The following is a 6,034-nucleotide window of genomic DNA, read 5'->3' as shown; positions in this document are numbered from 1 at the left end:
GTAAAATTTAATCATGTAAATTAAAAAGTTAAATGATAAAATGTTTGTTTTAGTAGTTGTTAGCAGTGCTAGTAACGCTTTATTATAACGCTAAGCAAGAAGAAGCGCCCACTTACACTAGATCGGGAGTCCAGTAGCCATAATATCAGCTCCGCCATCCTCGTCGGGTGCGAGTCTGTCATCTGACACCGACGCTGCTGCGGCGTCGCTGTTGTGTATGACACCTGTAAACATACGATCTTATCCGTGGTTAATTAGCCGTTACCCCGTACAAAACAGTACAATTCAACGAGTATACCTGTAACGTTGATACCTTGAAGTTTGCTTTTGCTGGCTGGACGTCTTAGCCTCTATCAGTGCGGGTCCACTCAAAGCTCCATAATATAGCGCTCCACATCCTCTCCGTGTGAGTCTGTCATCTGATGCGCGCTGCTGCTGCCGTCGCTGTTGTGTATGACACCTGTAAACAATGATCTTACCCGTGTTAATTACCGTTACCCGTACAAAACAGTACAATTCAACGACATATACCTGCAACCTTTGATACCGCGTCTTAGAGTGTGTGTAGTACGATCCCTCGACGAAGCTAGCTGGAGCTCGTCTGCTCTATCTGGAACAATACAGAATGATTTCGAGTAAAGCTAAGCTGAACAAGTTCAAACACGGTAAACACGATACAATTTAATGACGTATATACTTACGACCCGTAGCTGAGTGTACCGCTGCTACAATAAAAACGTTAACTGTTACAAATGCTCCTCCTTATATACCATTCAGGCCAGCGTGGTTTTGCACACGAATTGTTACACGTGGACACGGCGTGGTCAAACATGGTCGGCGTGTGCACGTGGTCAAGGCTAAACTTCTGACATCCACGCCAGCAAAGGTGACTCTATGAATGTCAAGTGGCGGCAAGCTTCATGTGCACGTGGACACGCCGTTGGGGAAAGCTCAGTGAATCTCCCAAGGTCACGCGCGTGTGTAGGCTGAAGCTGCCAACCTGACATCCGCAATTGCTAACTACTGAACGGGCCAGGCTGCGTCAAGCTTTGCGCACCCCACGTTGTATGATGTTATCAGGAGCGTATAATATCTCTATATTATACACTCCTGATGAAATGTATAATCCCCCTCATGACGTGTGTATAGTGTGCAGACATCACGACAGAACCCAGAATCGTTATACATTAAAGGGCACCTTCCTTATAGCCTACTTTACTATATACGTCTTGCCATACGACTAGCTTGCCATCATAACATCATTAACAATCCTTAGCAATTTACATCCCGTGTTTCCCGTACTGTTTAGCTACGGATCCGGTTTCATATACCTTTTTTTTTCATTACACTCATTCTCTACTTACTCTCTAGGCATGCCGCACCCTAAATTAAATTAATTGCCCTATGTCGGCCCTATGTCGGCCCTATGTCATTTCCTTTGGGCGACAGGTCGCGAACGGGAGAAATCACGAGCGATATTTCGCTTTTAACGCCTTTTCTCCTCAGATTATATATATATATTGCTGATAAATGATAATTAAATATATATTTATGTGTTGTGTGTGTGTGTGTGTGTGTGTGTGTGTGTGTGTGTGTGTGTGTGTGTGTGTGTTTGTGCGCGCGTGCATGCGTGCGTGCGTGCGTGAGTGTGCGTGTGTGTATATGTAGGTGTGTGCGTGCGTATGTGTGTGTGGTGTGTATGTGTGCGCGCGTGTGTATGTGTACGGTGCTGTTATGGTTGCGTTCGTGTGTATGTGTGCGTGCGTGTGTATGTGTGCGTGCGTATGTATGTGTTGTGTGGCGTGCGGCGTGTGCATTTGTGCAATCGCGTTCAATGTGTGCGTGAGTATATATGAGTGCGGGCGTGTGTAAGTGTGCGTGCTGGTGTGTGTGCGTGCGTATTGTGGTATGTGTGTGTGTGCGTGCGTGCGTGCGTGGTGTGTATGTATACCTGCGTATCTGTGTATGTGTGTGTGTGCATGCGTGCGTGCATTATTATTCTATAGCACTCTAGGCCCGTGTACAGTATTTGCAGGCAAATTTGACCACCTGTTTGCAACCATCAAAGTTATTTGGAAAGCCTGTATGGCATAAGTTCCCGAATTGCACGACAATAATTATTGCTGATATAAAGAAAATCGAGGAATAGTAATTACACATCAAATTGAACGCTTGATTAAACGTTTAGGAGTGAATCCGGTGCCTGCATGCCAGAGCGCATGTTGCGTGTATAGCGTGTAACGTCTGTGCGTGTCGCGTGTGTGCGTGTAGCGTGTGTGCGTGTGTGCGTGTAGCGTGTGTGCGTGTAGCGTGTGTGCGTGTGTGCGTGTGTGCGTGTAGCGTGTGTGCGTGTGTGCGTGTAGCGTGTGTGCGTGTGTGCGTGTAGCGTGTGGGTGTGTGCTTTGTGCGTGTGCTGTGCGTGAGCTCAAGTTGGTTGAGTACGCGTAGTAAATCGTAGGTATTCTAAGGCTAGTAAATTGAAGTCACACTCCTTCCCTATTGTCTACTTCTGATGTATATATATATCTTAAACCTACAATATGTAGTCATCGGGTGTAAAATAAAACAGCCGTTATGTAGACAGATTCGTTATGTCGACATTCGTATGTCTAATTAGGTAGACATATTTGCTGTCTACCTAATGTTTAGCATGCTATAACTTCGTTTTCTTCATGAAATTTATAATTATAGGTTCTAGTAGAGGTGTCCTCACTCTATTGACTTGTAATATATTTAAATATGATAAAGCTTAAATGTTGTTAAATGTGTGAACACATTTTCTAAAAGTGTTATATATACGTCCGTACGTAGAATCAGTAGACGTAGAATGTGTATATCCATCTTTGAATAGTTTTAAGAAATATCTGTCTATACCCCCTAACAGCTTAAAGTTTTGTGTGTGTATATGTGCCGCTACAGAGCCGCGCGCATGTGTATGTGTATATCTATGTGTGTATGTGTATATCTATGTGTGTATGTGTATATCTATGTGTGTATGTGTATATCTATTGTGTGTATGTGTATATCTATTGTGTGTATGTGTATATGTGTGTATATCTATTGTGTGTATATCTATGTGTGTATATGTATATGAATATGTGCCGCTACAGAGCCGCGCGCATGTCTATGTCAGCATCGTCGATGTCGTCGTCAGCTTCACGTGTGGAAGGTGTGCGCGTCGTAGTGTAATGTACGTCGTGTCTGTACGTCGTAGCGTCAAGCATGTTCCGCTATGTTACGCAAAGTTATGACCAAGTGTGACAGTGATAGAAACAGCAACAAATGGGAGTAAATCATTACGTGGCTAAATAAATAGCCCTATATTCACAACTTTGCAAGATTCACAATTAAGTGTACAAGAATTCAATAAAGTTCACAATAAATCAATGAATTAATATTGAAGTTTACAGAATTCAATAAAGTTCACAATAAATCAATGAATCAATATTGAAGTGTACAAATCGTCTGCTTGTCTATCCGCCCATCCGTCTTGTCTCTGCTCTCTCCCCGAGTGGTAGTGCCGTGTGTGGCTCAATGCACAACATGGAAAAAAATAAACGAAGCACATTACATGTATGGCAGTACAATGTTGTTTACGACTCACCCGTTCTCTCCCGAGGACAGACGATAGTGGATGGATGCTGGAATCTCGTCTGCTTGTCTATCCGCCCATCTGTCTTGCCTCTGCTATCTCCCCGAGTGGTAGTGCCATGTGTCGCTCATGTCGAGGGAAAAAAATTGAACAAAAACATTACAATGTGTGGTAGTACCTGTCCCAGAAAACGTATGTATAATATATACGTAATGTATATGCGTAAGAATATGTATAATACAAGTATGTATAATACTCACCCCGCTCACCCACCACCTCGTTGACTTGACCCACCACCACCCCTTGCCCGGGCAAGGCCAGGATGACTGGGATGACTCGATCACTCTGGAAACATTGAACAGAAGAGCAGCAAACAACGAAGCCAAATCACATGGAGCAATACGTAGAATGTAAAAGTAGTTAGTAGTTAGTATGTTAGAATGTTAGTGTTCTAGTAGTAGTAGTTTATTATATAACGCTAGCAAGAAGAAGCACCACTTACACTAGATCGGGAGTCCAGTAGTACAGTAGTCCTCTCTTTCTCTCTCTTCTGCACGAGGTGAGGCTGCATATCTTACCAAACTACAGGCCATCAGTGCGGGTCTCCACTCAACGCTCCACAATATTAGCTCCACAATCATCTCCGGTGTGAGTCTGTCATCTGATGCTGGCGCTGCTGCTGCCGTCGCTGTTGTGTATGACACCTGTAGACATACGATCTTACCCGTGTCAATTACCGTTACCCGTACAAAACAGTACAATTCAACGACATATACCTGCAACCTTTGATACCTTTGCTGCGGACTGTCTCTAGCCCCTATCAGTTCGGGTCCACTCCATAATATCAGCTCCACCATCCTCTCCGGTACCTGCAACCTCTGATACCGGTCTTAGAGTGTGTGTAGTACGATCCTTCGACGAAGCTAGCTGGAGCTCGTCTGCTTTATCTGGAACAATACAGAATGATACAAAATCATAAAGTAATAATAAGTAGGTGCAGGGTTTGGATCACTCTTAGTCTGACTCCTCTTCTTTGGCCGGTTCAGCATTGTTAGACCATTGCTGACCTCGACCTTAGAATCACAGGAGTACGCAAGCCCCCACACGACGGCAACGTGGTGATCCATTGTGGGGGACCTTAACTGTCGGCAATAATAGGTGAAAGAGAGTATAGAAACATTAAGAATTTGGTAGTAAATAGATTTCGTATTTAGTTAGCATTATATTTTATTGAAACGCTTCAAGTGCCTGGGGAGACATCAACAGACAACAGCTGATCAAACAGACAATTTGATTTTGTCATTTTTATTTGATTTTGATAGTGATAACCTCATCTAATACACAGGCAAACACTTAAAACCCACGCACGGAGATATATGATTAAGTATCATTGTTACCTGGTAAAGGTGGTGCAAATGAGCCCTGTGGTTGCGATCCATGATTTCTAGTATAATTCTGCTGAAATTGCCTAGGATCAGCCATCTTGAACGTGAAAAATCAAGTACGGGCAATGTAACGTTGATATCTTCGCTTACGCCGCTCTTAAGACGACGAAACTTTGCGATCACAACAGTGACGAATTTCGCTCACTAACAACTATTTTTTCTTACACAAAATTGGTTAGTTACAGACAAAAACAAGGGTGTTTTCGGCGTTCGAAGTTCACATAGTAGTTAACGGAAGTGCACCCTTGACGCATGCGTACAACGACTGGAAATCGACGTGGCAAAGACTCCCACAATGCAACGTTCCTGAGATATCGCTCATGCACCGGATATTTGCCTCCCTCCCACCTCTACTATCTCTATCTCTCGTTCTCACTCTCTCACTCGCTTACCTTCTCTCTCTCCTCTCGCTTACCTTCTCTCTCTCTATCATTCACGCACACGCACATTCGCTTTGGTTCAGAATTTACGTGCGCATGTGCGTGGGCGTGCGTGTGTGCGTGCGCATGAAGGAGAGTTTCTGTCGTGTTGAATCTGATGTAAGGCTTATTCAGATTATCATTTTCGCTTTCATTGAATTTTGTCGTGCATGCAGTTGCAAATATAATCTATATCAGAAGTAGATATCCTATTATGTACTTCTGTTATATATGTAGTTTTCACTGCTGTAGTCTTAAATGCGATGCTAATTATTAGTCATCTCACTTGAAGCTCATTGCTACCCGGATTGTAGATACAATAATGTAACCCAAACCCAAGAGGATAGGTTGGGATTTATCCCCCTATCCTCTTGGGTTTGGGTTACATTATTGTATCTACCCGGATTGCTACACTATACTGCATTATTGAAGTAGCATTTCTCCTATATTCTATTTTTTTTCTGAAACATAAACACGTCATATTTCGGTCGCGAAAACAGCCGAGGCAACGCCGGGTCTTCCATTACAGTATATGAATAATATAAACCGAATGAACTTATTTAATGAGTATATGAATA

The 6,034-nt window shown here is 43.2% G+C and overlaps 1 long non-coding RNA gene across 1 annotated transcript; it reads right to left on the bottom strand.

Moving 5' to 3' along the window:
* Window positions 1-3,289: 3,289 nt before the first annotated feature.
* LOC106816994 lies at window positions 3,290-4,721 on the bottom strand. Its single transcript, XR_001394978.1, has 2 exons — window positions 4,478-4,721; window positions 3,290-4,384 (listed from the first exon to the last, which is right to left on the bottom strand). It is a non-coding gene; the product is annotated as an uncharacterized LOC106816994 (long non-coding RNA).
* Between the last annotated feature and the right edge of the window lie 1,313 nt (window positions 4,722-6,034).

This window comes from Priapulus caudatus, unplaced genomic scaffold (assembly GCF_000485595.1).
Source record: "Priapulus caudatus unplaced genomic scaffold, Priapulus_caudatus-5.0.1 Scaffold1555, whole genome shotgun sequence".
NCBI lineage: Eukaryota > Metazoa > Priapulida > Priapulimorpha > Priapulimorphida > Priapulidae > Priapulus > Priapulus caudatus.
Note: the sequence above shows the minus strand (reverse complement) of the source record. Positions and strands in the feature narration are given on the sequence as shown.